The following is an 18,186-nucleotide window of genomic DNA, read 5'->3' on the forward strand; positions in this document are numbered from 1 at the left end:
TCTGAAAGATGAAAAATATATTTTCTTGTAAATAAGTACTTAACCCCTGAAGTACTTAAACTTTTAGTGGTCAGTCAATTAAAACTATCAAATGATTCCATAGTTCACCTACTGCCTGAGTCTTACAGATACTGACAGTTAATAGTAAAGGTACTAAATTATAAAGTTTTATCGCTCAAACCGTATCATGTAAAAACGTTTATTATATATATATATTTTTTTTTACTTTTTTTCTTGAGAGATCTAGTTTTCTATTGTCTTTCAGTAATTACATGATGTTTGATTCGGATCGTTGTTATTTATTTTCATAAAGCTAGCACCTCCTAGAAAAAACTATAACGTACGACGAAAGTTCCAAATAAAATATGAGTCTAATACTATGGGCACAAACAATATTGTTTATTTTAAATTCCGACGAACTTCACGTAAATTCACTTAACGGTTACGTCATGAAAAAAGTCACATACATTTCAGGAATGCTTAGATTCACTCGAATTTCATGTGATCTCTATCACATAGTTTGTGTGGATGACTCAGATGAAAATCAGTTAAAACATGTGAAATAACATTGCCTGTGTACAACATATTTGGTAAAGTTAAAATGAGAACAGAGATCAGCTGGCCTCAGGAATTTTAAATGCATGATACAGTGAGATAATTAATTGTGTAAACGTTAATTTAAAACGAAAATAAATATTAACATGAATCTTTTGACGTTGAAATGTGCTTGTATAGATATTGTTACTTATTTTCCCTGAGTACAACAGTATTTATATATCTGTGCATTTTATATAATTGTAGCTCGTCATTAAAGAGACATGCCATTCTTTTAAGTAGCGATAGTTTATGAATATTTTTATCTTATGTTATTCATACACTTGCTGAAAAGGTATCTTTCATATACAAGTTATGTACTTGTCTTAAGTAGAGTCTTTATACAAGTAAAATCAACGAAACTCAATTTTATTTCTTGTTCAGAAACTGGTACGGATCACATAAACATACATTTGACCTGCCATTACAGGTTTATTTTAATAATGGATAACAAAGCGTCATGTTGCCTTAATCTGAGGAGTAAAATACTCGCTGAGGAAATGGATGTCAACTCCGTTTGAAACGCAAAGACATGCCAATTTTTCAGCATTTCAAGACCGTCAAGACCGTATATGAGAGTTTTTCATTCTTCGTGGTTTTGTTTGTTTACAGCGAATACGTCACTGTTTTCATTGCAACCAATGCTACCAGTTCTACATAGAGATCTTAACCTTACTGAAGTACAATTGGCTAATTCGGGTATTGTACTAGTAGCGTCGTCGTATGGAACTGGTCTTATTATTATTAGCTTTTTCATTGGTTTCTTGGAGGAACGTTTGTGCCAAGTCAATTATGGAATACAAGCATGTTTTGTAAAGATATCATAAGACCAATAAATGCAGTAACGGGTGGCCTGGACAACATGGGAATGGGATTTGCCCTTCTTATCATGTCGGAACTGTTTGAACGTATTAAACTATGCGGGGCAAACCAGTATTTAGCTTGGAAATTAACAGTCGTTTTGCCGTCGTTTGTGACGTTATTGACGGGTAAGTAATTATATGAAGTGTACGATGATACATTAGGAGATGCGTATATGTGTTATACATTGTTTTCGTAAGCATAGACCCCTTTATTTTAAACACCTACCACACTGAAGCTTCATTCATTGCAGGAGACGTTGGACAACAGTAAGGTAGCAACTTCGACAGACTATGGTGGAACTTATCGGTACTTCATATGTATTTGTTTTTTAGTTTTTAATGCTGCTGAGAGACTATTGATTTTTTAGTTTAGAAATAAACTAGAAAATACTATGAGCAATAAAAATTCCATCAAAATCCCTTCAGGAGTTTAGAAGGAGTTGCACTTACAAGGTTTTAACATGCAAAACCCTTAATTTGGATTATCTCTCTTTCGAGTCGTCCAAAAGTAATTATATTTCTTATATATTCACATCTACACATGATAGTAAACCTTCCTTTAAAATTTCATAAAAAATCACTTGAGGGCTTACCAAGAACATATGGGTTTTTTGCATTGTTCAGTCCTAAATATCCTTTTTGTATAAAATAGAAGATGTTTTTGTGTTTCTTTAGCTTTTAGTCCTGGTGACCAAAGTTCATTGAATTCAATTCTAACTGAAAATGGCGGTGTCAAACGACCGAAATTATACTGCCGTATTGGCCCATTTAGGTACCCGTTTTGAATTCATATCAATTGGTCAGTCTTTGACATATTTTAACGTATTTTGGGTAGTTGGTTAATAATAAACAGTAACACATGCTTTGATATAGAACCCAAACCAAATATTTTGGTCCCCCAGATATGCGCATATTAATTTTCGTAGAAAATAATTATTATGAGTAGTGAAAATAAATAATCTAGCCAAGGTTATGATGACAGTAGATAATCTGACTTTCACCTCCCTGGACATAAAATTTCTGACCTGAGAAAAAAAAATGCCAGACCCCCACCCTAAGAATCTTATGGTCGTCCCCTTAAGTGCTGTTTTGTTATTGTTTTTGCAAATTTTGAAAATAAATAATCCGGCTCTGATTATTTAGAAAATAGATAAATAGTCTGACTTTGCAAATTGCTGGAAAATAAATATTCTGACACTGGCTTGTGAAATGCGTATAAATATTCTGATCTTGGTTAGTATGTTGAAAACAAATATTCTGACCCCCACAAAACCTTAAAAAAAAATAATTGGCTCGCTACGCTCGCCATAGTCTCATAAATTTGAAAAGTTATGTTTAGATACTCCACAAGTTTTATACAATACCCTTATAGTCTCCAGTGGCAATATTAAATAAATGTTCAAGTACATGAATGACTTTACTGGGGTAGGGTAATGTGTAGTAGTCCATTGACAGGGAAGGTCACCATGCACTTCATCAACTTCATGGTGTTTTTGTAGGTACCTTTTACCTCCCTTTACCTAATCAATTTGTCAACAACGAATATTCTCGGATTCTTTGTGACTCAATTATTTAAGCGTCAAAGTCTTCATGGGTCAGCATGTGCGAACAAACTAAACAAATATAGGTATCATCATGTAGCCCAATGTCTCAACTTTACAATGGTACCAAGAAATTTCGCGGTAACACTTAAGTTTATGGGGTAAAATGTCTCGAATTTGGTATTATTATCTTTAATTATGAATGCATTAAATGTGAGTAATATGGTGTCGGTATGCTGTGAATAAGAATTCTGTTTGACACTGAGCCCAAAATTCTAGGGGCAGGGTTTAATATTTTTAATATTGTTTTGAAAATTAATTCTTGAAAATTAGTTTTTTGTGTTTTTTTTTGTGTAGGAAATTTAATTATCTATCCAATAACACCAAATTTGAGACGTTTTAGTTGAGCAATAACTTGCCGAACTTTCACGGAAAAATCGAAAATCTCATTTTTTGCGTTATTTGATAAAGTATGACTAAAAAAATCGCCAAAATTCACTAAAAGAATCCCAGAAGTATTAATTGTGATAATTGTGATAATACTAAACAGAAAACATCAAATAAAACATACTTTACAGAAGCATATATACTCTAAGGGTTTGACATGGAAAAATATGTCAATTAAAGCGATTTTTCGGTGAGGTAAGGGTTCATTTTTTTTTATTTTACCCCAAAGCCCTAAGTGTAACCGCAATTTTCTTGGTATCATTGTAAATCTGAGACATTGGGCTACGTGGTGATATATATATGTCATTTTATTTCATTTTGTTGAAAGAAGAAGTTCGAAAAATTAAAAAAAACGTCAAAAATAGATTTTTGCCTCAACGAGATATAAAAAGTAGCAAAAATACAAAAAAAAAATGTTTCAGTTTATTTTTCCGCTGACAACAAGATTCTTTAAAGAGAGTTTTAATTTACCCGAAAATCATACTTCGGTTAATGAGTGGGGTGCATGGGAGGTTATCTCACCCACGTATTACAGTTGAATATTGCAACTGTAGATTCCATTCATATACATGTACATAGATATACGAATCTATCCCCTAAAAAGTCCCTTGCAACATTTCCTGCTATATTTGTGAAATATTTCAGGTCAAGATATGCCACCTGTCGAAAATAGTCGAGAATGTGTCTCGTATATTTATAGAGAATGAACTCCATTGAATAATATATGTTAATAAATATGTAATTTAATATTGCCCCTGTTATAGGTTTGAGGCCTGTCATATTGGTCGAGGCGGTCATATTGATTCCGAGGCATCGCCGAGTGCCAATACGGCTGTAGAGGCCAATATGATTGACCGAAACCTATAACAGTGCCGGTATGAAATTACATATTTATTGACAATTTTATTAACCAACTAAACTAGATGAATTGTAGTTCAGCTGTTTTCGTGTTTTACCAAGAACATATGGGTTTATTGCATTGTTCAGTCCTAAATATCTTTTTTGTATAAAATTGTTTTTGTGTTTCTTTAGCTTTTAGTCCTGGTGACCAAAGTTCATTAAATTCAATTCTAACTGAAAATGGCGGTGTCAAACGACCGGAAATTATACTGCCGTATTGGCCCATTTAGGTACCCGTTTTGAATTCATATCAATTGGTCAGTCTTTGACATATTTTAACGTATTTTGGGTAGTTGGTTAATAATAAACAGTAACACATGCTTTGATATAGAACCCAAACCAAACATTTTGGTCCCCCAGATATGCGCATATTAATTTTCGTAGAAAATAATTATTATGAGTAGTGAAAATAAATAATCTAGCCAAGGTTATGATGACAGTAGATAATCTGACTTTCACCTCCCTGGACATAAAATTTCTGACCTGAGAAAAAAAAAATGCCAGACCCCCCACCCTAAGAATCTTATGGTCTTCCCCTTAAGTGCTGTTTTGTTATTGTTTTTGTCATAATGATGTACACTAGAACATTTGTAATGTATTAGTTACCTTGTCAAAGAACAAATATACCAGTTTTACTTTCCTCGAACTTTTGTTTTGTTGAAGGTGTATTAATCCTTTTTACATCTGATGATTGCCCTCAAGGAACATGGAAAGACAGAAAATTTAAATTCAATGAAAAAAATATGAATCAAAACAGCACACTTGATACTACTGTAAAGCAGATGTCAGGTGCGGAATTAGCCATTCTATATATTTTTTGATGTACACTTGCAAAAAAAAAAAATAAAATAAAACAACAAGTTTACATTCATCACTTAAGAGTCTAATCGCCTCCATAATGAAGTCATGGATTGATATTTATATATCTATCTGCACCATAACAACCGGAATCGTTTACTGTGTCACATTTTTCCAGTCTTCAATCCGAAATTGATATGGGCAACGGTGTGTGTGTATCTAGAAAAGCAGATTATCTGCTTTTAGAATTTTTATTTTGGCAATGAAGGGTAATAACAAATTATTGAACTTATCAAATCTAGGCAGTAGTCGAAGGGAGTAGTCTAAAAGAAAAGTCTGTACATCAACTGTCAACACCAGGGCAAAAGTTCGAAAACCACCGCAACGGTCCTGAATTGTATTACTAAAAAAACATATAAAGAAACAAAACTACAAACACAAAACAATATCAAATTTTAGAAAACTATTGCATATATTTGTAAACAACTGTCCAATCCAATTCAGAATTGAAGATTATTTACGTCACTTTGCGAAGTCTGATGATATCAATTTAAGTAGCACTCCGTCTAAGAATCATGCAAAATGTAATTCATGGTTGGGAAGCCCACATAATTTTTTTAAATTTTTATCTTTGATATTATGTAAACAGATAGAAACATATGGTTTTTCATAAACCCTTCTTCATGTTCATGAGAGATATAAAATATATAAAATGTACAATAGAATTCAAAATTAAGGTTAATTACTCCGTAAATGACACTAAAATATAATAGAAACCATTGGATATTTAACGTAAATTATCTTTTAAGAGCAGACAAATAGGAATGAATAATTATACATTTTATCATATAAACCTATAAAGCATCTCATTATCAACAATCAAAACTATGTAGCGTTATTTGGGATGTTTCACATATTCGTAAAAAGACCTTTGTTTTTGTCCATTATTCTCATTGTTGTTTGATTTCGTCATTTTAGGAAAAGATTTCTTGAGAGGTAGAACCGAGGATTGGAATAGAAATAAGAAAACTCCTTTGTTAGTTTGAAAACAATTGGTGCAACTTGTATTTTGTTCCTTCAACTTGGCATGAGCTTTGGTGCTGAACTGTCGATAAATAGTATAATGAATCTTTACTTGCTTTTTCACTTCAAGCGAGAGGGATGTAATGAGACATTCGCTAGGGCTCCCCTTCAAAATGGTTCATTTCCAAATTTCAGGAGCAATCCTATCGACAATGAACTTGGTGATTTTGCTTGCAGTATTCTTGACCAAAATACAGCAAGTCTTATCGCTTCATTGTTTGGACTTCTTAATATAGTTGCCAGACCATGGGGTGGTGTTCTGTCTGACTACTTAGGTTCTAAATGTAATATTTCAGGACGACTTCTTGCCCAATTATTATGCTTAACTTTTGAGGGCGTTGGTTCGGTATGTTTTAGTTTTATTATCACGATACATTTAGCAGTGGTCGTAGTGGTTCTTTTTACCTTTCCATTGAAAATGGCCAAGTAATCTACATATGCGCTATGCCCATTTGTATCCACTGTATGGGTTGGACTTGTCCTTGGGACTGTAGCGGCAGGAGGAAATGTCGGAGCAATTGTATGGAATATCATATGGTCATATGTAGTTGAGCATGATCCGAGTCGATGGTTCTTTATTTTAGGAATAATTGTACTAGGGGAAAGCATGATAACATTTCTTATGGTAATTCGAGATGAGCACATTTTTGGAGTAATTCAAAAGTCAAGAAAAAATAAACCAACACAAACTGTTAACGAATTGATGAATTAACCAAATTTTAATTTTTTACATGTACATATGTTAATCAATAGAACAATATATGGACGTCGAAGTGTATTTTGAATATGTGGCCCAAAACCTCTAATCTACTTTGACCTGAGTCAGTCAGACGAAAATGTAGTACTGGACACTAAATTCCCATCTAACAATTGGATATCTTGCAAGACTATCAGTTACATTAATTACTCGGGGTGAAGTGTATCGGAGACTCTAGAATCTTTGGAATGCTTGATAAAAAGATTGATCAAATAAAATATAAACTGACACAAATTATTTTAGATGCAAACCAAGCGCAAGTTTCAATGATTATTTTGATGTTCCGGAGGACATTTAGATATTACCTTGTGGTTTAAAGATTAACGGAAACATTATTCACAATTTGTCCTCTATATTTCAAATGAAGAGTCCGAGGTGTATACTGGTGGATATGAGTGGTCCATTATGTCCAAGTGCAGTAAAAAGTGTCAGTCGAAAAATGCAAGGAACCCAATGGAATAAATAATTGAAGGTCGGATGCCAGGTATACAATTGTTTCGTAAATCATGTTTTTCGTACACGTATTTCAGTATGCATAGTATTAAAAAAACGTCACAATGTCATTTAAAATTAAATGTTATAAAGAAAATTAACAGGTTTTGAACAATAACAAATAAATAAATGGAATCATCAACGTATTTATATTTTTTTTACATACGCACTTCATAAACTTATTAAAAATTTGAAACAAAATAAAACGTTTTCATACAAATATGTCTTTACATATATTTGAAATGCAACTAATTTGTTAATGTACATTCGAAATAAAAGAAATAAGTACTTTAAACCATGTCTCGACAGAATATTAATATTCCAAAAAAGCGTCTACATCACTTTGCGAAGTCTCTTGATATCAATTTAAGTAGCACTCCGTCTAAGAATCATGCAAAATGTAATTCATGGTTGGGAAGCCCACATCTTTTTTTTAATTTTTATCTTTGATATTATGTAAACAGATAGGAACATGTGGTTTTTTCATAAACTTTTCTTCATGCTCATAAGAGATATAAAGTATATAAAATGTACTGTAGAATTCAAAATTAAGATAAATTACTCCGTAAATGACACTAAAATACAATAGAAACCTTTTATTTTTAATGTTAATTATCTTTTAAGAGCAGACAGATAGGAAAGAATAATTATACATTTCATCATATAAACCTATAGAGCAACTCATTATCAACAATAAAAACTATGTAGCGTTTTTCGGGTGTTTCACATAATACAGAAGTTAGATGATTCTTACAAAGACTGATACTTAAATATGTTTTGAACCTTTGTAAACCGAATATATTTCTAAACCATTCAAAAAAATGTGGTTTGGTTCAGGCAGATTAACAATGCATGGAAGAGTTAATATGGGAACCAAAAGACTGCAATCCAGGGACAAGGACCGGACATGGAAAACAGACAAAAACAACAAAGAACATCAAGTAACTAAAATAATACTAAAAAATAAATGAGGAACTCGGACTCCACTAAACATTGGGAGCATTGATCAGGTGCAGCGGTTGGATAAGCGTTTTCTACTTTTGTAGAAACACCCACCGAGCTGCTCACAAAAAGTCAAGTCCGGGGTAGACGAAAGAGGACAGTAAAACTATGACACGTCGAACAAATCAGCTTTCATGGTGCAGCGATTTGAATACTGTAAGGCATTTATTTGATTATTAAAAAAATTACAGTGAAAGGATTCCACATTTGGTAGGACAAAATACATGTACAAATAAATGTACTAAATCCAGAGTAAATATTTTAAAAGAAAAGTCAAGGTTAAAATAAGATTTTCGTGTTTGGAAAATGATTGAATTTTTACGTTAATCTTATGTTTTTGGTTGGTTAATAAAGTTCTTGCTTTATTACTGAAGTAATAAAGCAAAAAAGTAAATATATATCGTAGTACTTGGTTTAAAAAGAAACAACAGGCAATAAAAGGTAGGCCATTTCTACCCAGATCTTCTTTCGCACCTCAACACAAGACGGAATAATAAAACTTTTTATGATATAGACAATTTGCGAAAAAGTAATCAAGGTAACCAAGGTTATAGCGGTAAACAAAAGAATGCAATCCAGGGACAAAGACCAGACATGGAAAACAGACATACACAAAAAGAACATAAAGTAACTAAAATCATACAAAAAAGTAGCAAAAGCAAATGAGCAACTCGGACTCCACTGAAAACTGGGAGCATGGACCAGGTGCACTGGTAGGGTAGGCATCCTCTGCTTTTCTAGAAACATCCGCCGAGTTGTTCATAAAAAGTCAAGTCCGGGGTAGACAAACGAGGAAAGGAAATCTATTACCCGTTGAATAAATCAGTTTTTATGGTGCAGATGGATACCCCATAACGTTCCACGAGTTCATGATGACCACCATAAAACTTCTGAAGTGATGACTTCAATTGTGTAGTAACATAGCCCTGTTCCAGAAGCCTTTTTGTCAGAGTTCTAGTCCGATACAAAAAGTTTGCGTAGTTTCGGCGAAGTTCGTGCGCTAGTAAACAAATTAAATAATAATAATCAATAAAACAAAACTTCTTGTATTTTTCCAAACATATTAGTTTTAGATAAACTTTGACAATATACAATCCTTTAAACTTTCACGTTTCACATGTTTGCGTTCGAGCATCGTTTATCGTGTTTACACATCGTTCTGCGTTCGTTGAAAACGTACGGTAGGCGCGTTCCTTTGAACGCACACTGGGAACGTTCGTTTAAGGTTACATGGGAACGTTCGTTTAAGGTTACAGACCACCAATTTCAACCAATGAGAAATGTTATCATCTTATTTTAAAGATTTAAACAGTTACTGAAAGGAAAAACATTTCTGTACATTTTATAGGTGATTTTGCTTCTTGTCATGTGAAGCCTTATCTCCATAATGATTTCTAAATATATCCCTATCATGTGAAAAAAAATAGGATTTACCATGCTATTTGTAAATTCTTCACTTATGGTGACCAGTACTGCACTTTAAGTCTGCTAACCCCACATGCCATTCTGAGGATTGTGAGCTGACATATGTAGAATCATGCTGATATATAGTCCTCCACAGGTTAAAGTCCAGAGAAGCCGTTGAATATTGTGAAATTAGCATAGAAGCCTATGGGGTTTATAGCCTTAAATGCACAATACGAGCGTTCGTATACACACACGATAGAGGCCTTCGTTTTTTTTTGTACTTCCATTATCTCCTTTATTCAACTTTAATTTTAATATCTTTTGCTTTTACTATTTTTTTGTATTTTCATTAGTTCTATATCCTGTTTTTACCTTCGTCATTGGTTGATATTGATATTTTTCATCATACGTCTATCTATTAGTATATGACCTTTTCCATATTGGCCCTGCAACATACCCTAGGTACTAATAGCCATTCGAGGCCATTATTAATACCAAGGGCTGTTATAGGGCCAATATGGAAAAGGCCATGCATTGATACTTTTATTAACCAACTTTATTTCAGGATATAGTCTGAGTCCAATATTAAAACATATGATTTCATCATAATTTAAAGTAAAATAAGTTCAATGAATCAAATACAACGTGTTGAGGAAAAATAGTCATGAATGTTATGTTGTCTTTTCCAATAATCAAAACAATATTAAATTTATAGCACTAGATTAAACATACCAAATAATTCAATATATTCAATAAGTTGTCACTTTTTGATAGAAATGTACGCCATTTTGATTTAGTCCATAACCATCCCGTATCAATGGTCCGTTTTTAGAGTCGTAATGCATGGCTGTGATCTGGTAATGATTGGCTGTAGGAATTACCGGTTCATAATGACCAGTTGTCGTAATTTTCGGTTCATAAAGAATAGACATTTCTATACATATTGTGGTAATTTGGATAACAGTGCGTTTTAATAGAGATAATCGGCTAATTAATATACATACATAACTTTCTTACCAAACGAAAGAGTCTCAAAAGAGTCAGTATTTTAAATTATGTTTATCTCCCTTATCTCAATTTTTGTGATACACTGTTACAGTAAAGATTCAAATAAGGAATACTTAAAGTTTGAATAAGAAATTAAACAATTTGTTGTTTAGCATTGTATAGCAAACCTGATTTCTGTGCGTATTTTCGGCCTAGAGAATGTATTTTCATTTGTGTAAAGCTCAGAACCCACCATTTGTTTGACTTACTCTTAATCATAAGCATGATCTGTTGTTGGCCATAAAAATAATGGTTTTATAGTTTATAATGGATTTACAGTTTATTTTCAAATATTTAAGTCTTAGCTTATTTTGACGAAATGTACAGCAGACAAAACATTTAGATAAATGTAGATACAAGTTAGACTGAAAAAATGCATCACAGTACAGTATGTACACAGTACAAGAAAAGTTGCACTTTGATTCTAATTATGTTTTTCTTTTACTTTTTTCACAAGTTTGTCCGATTTTTTTTCAGTATAGTAGGGGTTTCAATGTAGTGTTCAGCTTTCGATAGATTATCTTTAATGATTTATTATTTTAATCGTATTTACATGTTTTATGAAGATGGAAAAAAAAACTATTGTACTGGTGACATTTTCATTTCTTTCTGCTTAAAAGTATCTCCCTTTGCAAACAGCATATTCAGTGACATCGCTAGACAAACGACGAAAACAATACAGGGATTGTATTGCATTATCCAAGTATACTTCATAACCCCCAGAAGTGTAAAGTTTGTCTTTGTAAGATATTTAGGACCAATTCAGTTGAAATGCACCATGACGGAAAAGTTTTCGGAAAGTTTTCCCACGTATATTCCCTATAAACAGGCAGACAATCTGAATAACAGCTGCTTCATGATTTTTTGTATTGAATATATTTAAGTTTAAAAAGACCAAGTTGAGTATAATGATGTACCACCCATTGCCTGATTCTTAAGCAGAATGGTACATTTGTCTAACGATGTCAAGATTGAAATAATTTCACTTTCGTTCCAATTAGATTCATAATTTTATCTAGTGATTTCTGAGCAGTAAATAGCGATATATTAGATTTCACTTTAAATTGTATAGGTTGTATACTAGTGGTGCTGCATATTTGATAGTGAGAGCAAGCCCTAGTGGTGCTGCATATTTGATAGTGGGAGCAAGTCTGTACATGTACATGTATGCCCAATGATATTTATATCTCAAATTTTAATCCGTACTATACAACCGCACTAGTCTTTTATTCTTGTGTACAGTGTAACTCTAGTTTTGTTTTATATAGCATAACATACGTGTATCACTTTGATGATGGTTTGGTTTATATTTTCCAAAAAATGTTATTATTTTTTATAATTTCTTTTAAAATAAATCCCAAACCTAACCACTGCAAATCATTCGTGAGTTTTGTAGTAATGTAATTAGAAATTGGGGCAGTATCCAAGCCTAAATAGTTGGTGTTGCGTTTTAATTACTCCTCCCCTTCTGAAAAGCTGTTTCCCGTACACAAATTTCTGAGAAAAATCAAACTCATTCAAGATTTCAACCCTTCTAATCATTCGCCAAAGTGTGAACCGTACCATTGCATGCAAATCACATATCATTCGTGTGTTTTGGATTGTACTTGAAATTAACGCAATCTGCAAACTTGTTTTTTGAAGAAACTAACGAAAAGGGAATAAATCGAATGTAAATTTGGGACTTGTAGCGTCAAGAAGGTTCATATTCATATCTAGAACTTGTCTATTTCAGGATATTTCTGTGAAAAGAAAGATAACTGGAATGTATATTTATTACTTTTCACATTTCGTCCCTTCGTTAAGTTAGTTATCCGATTATCTCTAATGCATGCTATGCGCATTCGTTGGTCGTGCGTGAAAAAAGCACAATAAAAGTGCTGGTTTATCGCGCGCGTTTAAACGCCCGCTGAGAGCGTTTGTTTATCATGCGTTTAAACGCACGATAGAATCGTTCTTTTATCGACCAATTAGTAAGCGTTTAAATTGTGTTTAGTTATCGTGATTCAAGCGGAAATCAAACGAACATTCTCAAAATATAAAGACTAGTCAGATGAAACATTCACACAAAGCAATAAACATAAATTTTACAAGTTACATGTACAATAAAACACATATTATATCGAATTGAAAGCATAATTGTTTGTTTGTAGCATAATTGAATTATGAAAATGTGATCGTTTATTTTTCGGGAACAGGGAATTTTTATGGGTTAGGAAGGATGTAGTTGGATGTACATTCGAACATTTTAGGCAACCCATGACTAACAAAGATACTTTTATTCTGGAAGGAAGCATTTTATTTTACTAATCATTCCAGTGAAACCTTTCTTAAGAGTAGACCTAGGGAAAGGGTTATAACTCTTTAAATCAGCGATATGTTTGTATCATATTCAATTTCAACAAAGTCTTTTAAGCTTTCCCTTGAAACATAATGAAATCAGTCCAAGTTACTTTGATGCCTGCATGAGTTGGTTGTAAAATGGTAAATACAAACGTCCAAATGATTTATAAGAGCAGTGTCCCTTACCCTAGGTCTACCTCCGTAAACTACCCTAACAGACTGACAATTTGTTGCGTTTAAAGATGTTCGCTGCATTGTATTAAAATATTAAGGATTTCAAAGGGTTGTGATTTAAAAAAAAATCTTCAACGCAAAAGCAATATGAATTAAAAAAAAATGAGAGGTCAGTGTGTTCGTAAGCATTTGAAATTTTGGCGAAAAAAACGAATGTCTCTCTTTTTTTCCAGGTTTCATTAGGTTCTACCTATTAAAGCCCAGACGAAATAACTGATTCTGATGGTGCAAATGTCAAGTTTGAAATTCACTATAAAAATGAAGTTTTTGTTCATATCATGTTTTGCCCACTGCCTGTTTCTTACAGAGATTACACTTAAATAATTGTTTTTTAAGACGTTTAAGAGCTGTCCATGAAAAACCAGACAGATCCTATGATGGCACAGGGTGAATCTTGTCCCACTGATGTTTTTGTTTAAATATAATGTATATATATCATATGTATTTCAAATATTATAAAGTTTGTTTTAAACTGACAATGGAGAGCTCGGGAAATGGTTTTTAAAGGAGGTAGACCTAGGGTAAGGGACACAACTCTTAAAAATCATTGGAACGTTTGTTTTTACCATTTTACAACAATCTTATGTAAGCGCCTAATCAACTTCGATTAATTTTATTCTGCTTCAAACGAAAGCTTGAGAGGCTTTGGTGAAATTGAATATGATGCAAACATATCACTGAATTTGTTTTGAAGGATCCTGTAATCGAAGCATACAAACATTTTTGTGAAATTTATGTCCAATAGTTTTATGTTTCAGTGGGGGATCCAGGGAATAAGGGATAAGAAGCATTCTTTTGTTAGAATTCGATAGAATTAATTTTAACGCAAATGTTTTACAAAGCAATGTAAATGTTTTTTTCCATATGATTCCGGCTGCTTTTTACACAAATAACTTCAAATGTCAACACTTTCTGGGGAGATTTCGGGAGTTGGACCCCCACCCCCTAATCATGAAATTGGAATTTGTCGTGCACAAATTGTCAGAAGTAAGCAAATGATAGCCCAAAGTATTCTTTGTATCACCTTTTCAAAATGTCTTGACTCCCCCACCCGCTTTGAAGAGTTCTCAACAATTATATTTATCTGTTTAATTCACAGAATGGGATAATGAAGTTGAAGATATCATCAGGAATAACCAAAACTCATTGATGAAAAGAAGCCTGATCTGTGCTTTTGTTAAATGTCTATTTTGTCCATCATCTCATAGATCAAATTTTGTTATGTGACTGTGACGTCATGAACATTTTTTGCTGATCGATTAATTCGTAAATTGTTAACTTAGAATTAAATTATAAGGAATGGCTATCATATTTTTTTCCGGTCTATTTGGGATAATCTAAATACTTGTGGTGCACATTAAAAATCCAATAGATTCTATTGTATTTGAGTGTCATATACAAAGTTATTTCCCTTACTTTCGAATTCTACAGTGCATTGTATACATCCTACGAGCACGGGTTATTTGAAAAACCAAATGTTAATTTCTGTTTACTAAAGCATTTTAAACAAGATATCAAAAATAACATATGTAGGCTTTCCAACCATGTATCACATTTTGCATGATTCGTAGCTGGAGTGCTACTTAAATCTTAAAAATGCAACAACTGTAAGAAACTGCGAGTGATTATAAGATTCTGCTTCTGAAAGTCTTACATTGTATTAAATGAGAATTCTCTCTATGTTTTGCATGTATGTCCACACATTATTTATAGAGATAGCAGTGATTTAGCGAATGTTAAATGTGTACAAAAATTCGGTAATTCACTTTCTGACATAATTTTGGTAATTTCACTCTCGTACTTTCTCCTACCAAATATGCACTATTTAATATGTTTATATATTTTGTAACAGTTTGAAAATGGCGAAAGATAGAAGTAAGTCACAAATATCAATAAGCTTTTCTCTGATCTACTCACTAAGCCCTCTGTATAGCTGTTGAACTATGAAAGAATAATCGAGAAAACCATGGTTATAGTGTAATCAAAAGAATGTAATCCAGGGACAAAGACCGGACATGGAAAACAGACATACAAAACAAAGAACATGAAGTAACTAAAATCATACATACAAAGTAACAAGAACAAAAAAACTAAAAACTGGGAACATGGACCAGGTGCACCGGTAAGGTAAGCATCCTCTGCTTTTCTAGAAACACCAGTCGAGTTGCTCATAAAAATGTCAAGTCTGCAGTAGACAAAAGAGGAAATGAAAACTATGACACAAGCTATATAGGTCTTAAAATGTCCCATTGTCAAAGTTATATTTATATCAACAGGAACTTACTGCAGACTCATATTTAGACTGGCAAAACAAAACGAAAAAAGATCAAAATGGTAAACGAATGAAAGCAGTGGTTGTTTGTCGAACAGTTATACATTACATGAAAAAAAAAACACTAAAAGAAGACCTCAAAAACACGAATTTCGAAAGGTTTAATGATAGCGAGATAGAGTGGGTTATCACACTTCCTCCAATTTTGGATTTTTGGATTTTAGAGCTAAGCAATTCATGAGCGAAACAGCATGAGAAGTAGGTTCTTTCGTTGTGTTGATGCTCTTTTGGTAAAAGTGCTAGCTTAATAGCTCAGTATGTTGAACAAGGAATGAAAAATGTTGAATACATCTACATTATTATAGATTTGTATGCACCAAAGGAAAATTTAAAAATATGTTATGCCAACAAGAACGTAAACGTTTAACTACCAGTCCACATAAAATACAGATACTACCAATGGTGACTCGATTCATGGTGCAGAAAAAAACCACTAATATTAACCAAATGAAACCAAATCAAGAACGATAACTCTTGCAAAGTGCCATATACAATTTATATAATGTTTATCACAAAAGCGCGAAAACTAAAACTGGAAATGTGATCGTACAGGATAAAACTGAATTTGGTGGGTTTTTGATATGCATGAATGACCTTCTGTCTGATTTTTATAAAGACTGAAACTTAAACATACAGTCGAACCTCTTTATATGCGACCACCTGCCATATTGTGACCAAGATTATATTTATTTCAATTCTAATAGGACTAGTTTCTTTATATTATTGAATAGACGCAGTGTCGATCATGTGTTTATCACCCTTTTTACCATGGCTGTGTCTTCAAGAGCTTTGAATCGCGTGATATAAAACAAGAAAAAAGTAAACGATATATGTTTCAAAACAGAACCAACACAAACGTATAACCCAAATCTAAAATAAATTAAATAGTAAATACTTTTAGAACAACCAACTGGTCTTAACACATTAGCTAAGATTTCAAATGTAGAAAAAACAAAACGAAAACAGGTCTTCAAAATCAAAAATCAAATTAAGAGACAAAAGCATATTATTGCAAAACATCTCCTGACAATCGCATGTTTTCTGCAGTGGTGTTTAATTACTTTCATAAGGCTACAAGGCTTTAACTAACTTCCTTTCATGTAATTTCAAAATTGAAATGAAAGAGACTTCCATGTAGCTGATACATATAATTTTAAGCTGTGTGAGAACGTTGTGTACTGTAATTATTAGGTGGCTTGAATATCACGTGCTTTCAGGTATGTATTTTTTATTAAAACACGTAGTGCATGTATATAAGTTAAATATTTTGTGTACTTGAAGATAATGTTGTTTCCAAGCCCTTAAACGAGCAAATCGGCACCAAAATGTCCGTCTTCTCTCTATATTAAGTCTTTAATACTCTTATTCCGTGAAAACGCTATGTGGGCTATTACAAAATTGTGACAACAGCTTCCTTGTTGTATCAACGTTTAAATGTTTTTTTTTTTTCATGCAGTTCAAGCATGAATCATCACCATTGTACCCAAAGTTTTACCTTTGAAGTGAAGTCACCAAAGTCTACATTTAATTTAAAACTAAAGAATAGAGATACCGGAAAAAATGTGACAGACCATCAGTAGCTTGACGAGCTATACTAAATGCCGATTTTATATATATTGTACAATTTGATTGACGACCTTATATTGCAGTTATTGTCTTTGAAAATATCCCTAAAATGTGATTTTGTGGGTTTTTAGCTTATAACTTGATAACCGTTATAGATAGAATACACCTTTCAATTGTTAAAATGGTCTGCACATTAAGGCCTGCAAAAGTTTTTTTTAAGGTTAAAGTTATACTTTATCTTAATGTAAAGAAAACACGCTGCTAGTAGATATAATATGATTCATTAAATTAAAAAGCAAACGGTGCATGCTTTTATATATAAAAGTAAAATTTAAGTATGAATTATTATATCGATATTTTTTTTCAGGCCGAGATAAACACAGTAAAACATATGTTTGTTTTAGAACCAGAGGCCGCATCACTGTATTGTCGAAAAGTTCCAGTTAGTGTACAATCTCATAGCGATGGACAACGTGGTATTGAAACCATGGGTACGGGTTCAGGATATTTAGTTTTAGACCAGGGTGATAGAAGGGTTCAATTATTTTTGTACTTTGATTATTTCCTTGATTTAACTGTTATTTTTATATTTTTTGCTATAATTAATTAACATAATTTCATTAATTTTATTTTTTTATTTTTTTTTCTGTCTTCGTTATATGTCAATATTATTATTTTTTCGTCGTTCGTTTATCGAGCGTTGAAACGCACGCTAGGAGCGTTCGTTTATCGTGCATTTGTGTATCGTGCGTGCTTGAAACCTAAACGTCTCGAAGAGTG

The sequence above is a fragment of the Perna viridis genome, chromosome 10, assembly GCF_037379345.1.
Source record: "Perna viridis isolate PV_CMFRI_1.1 ecotype Kerala chromosome 10, ASM3737934v1, whole genome shotgun sequence".
Lineage (NCBI taxonomy): Eukaryota > Metazoa > Mollusca > Bivalvia > Mytilida > Mytilidae > Perna > Perna viridis.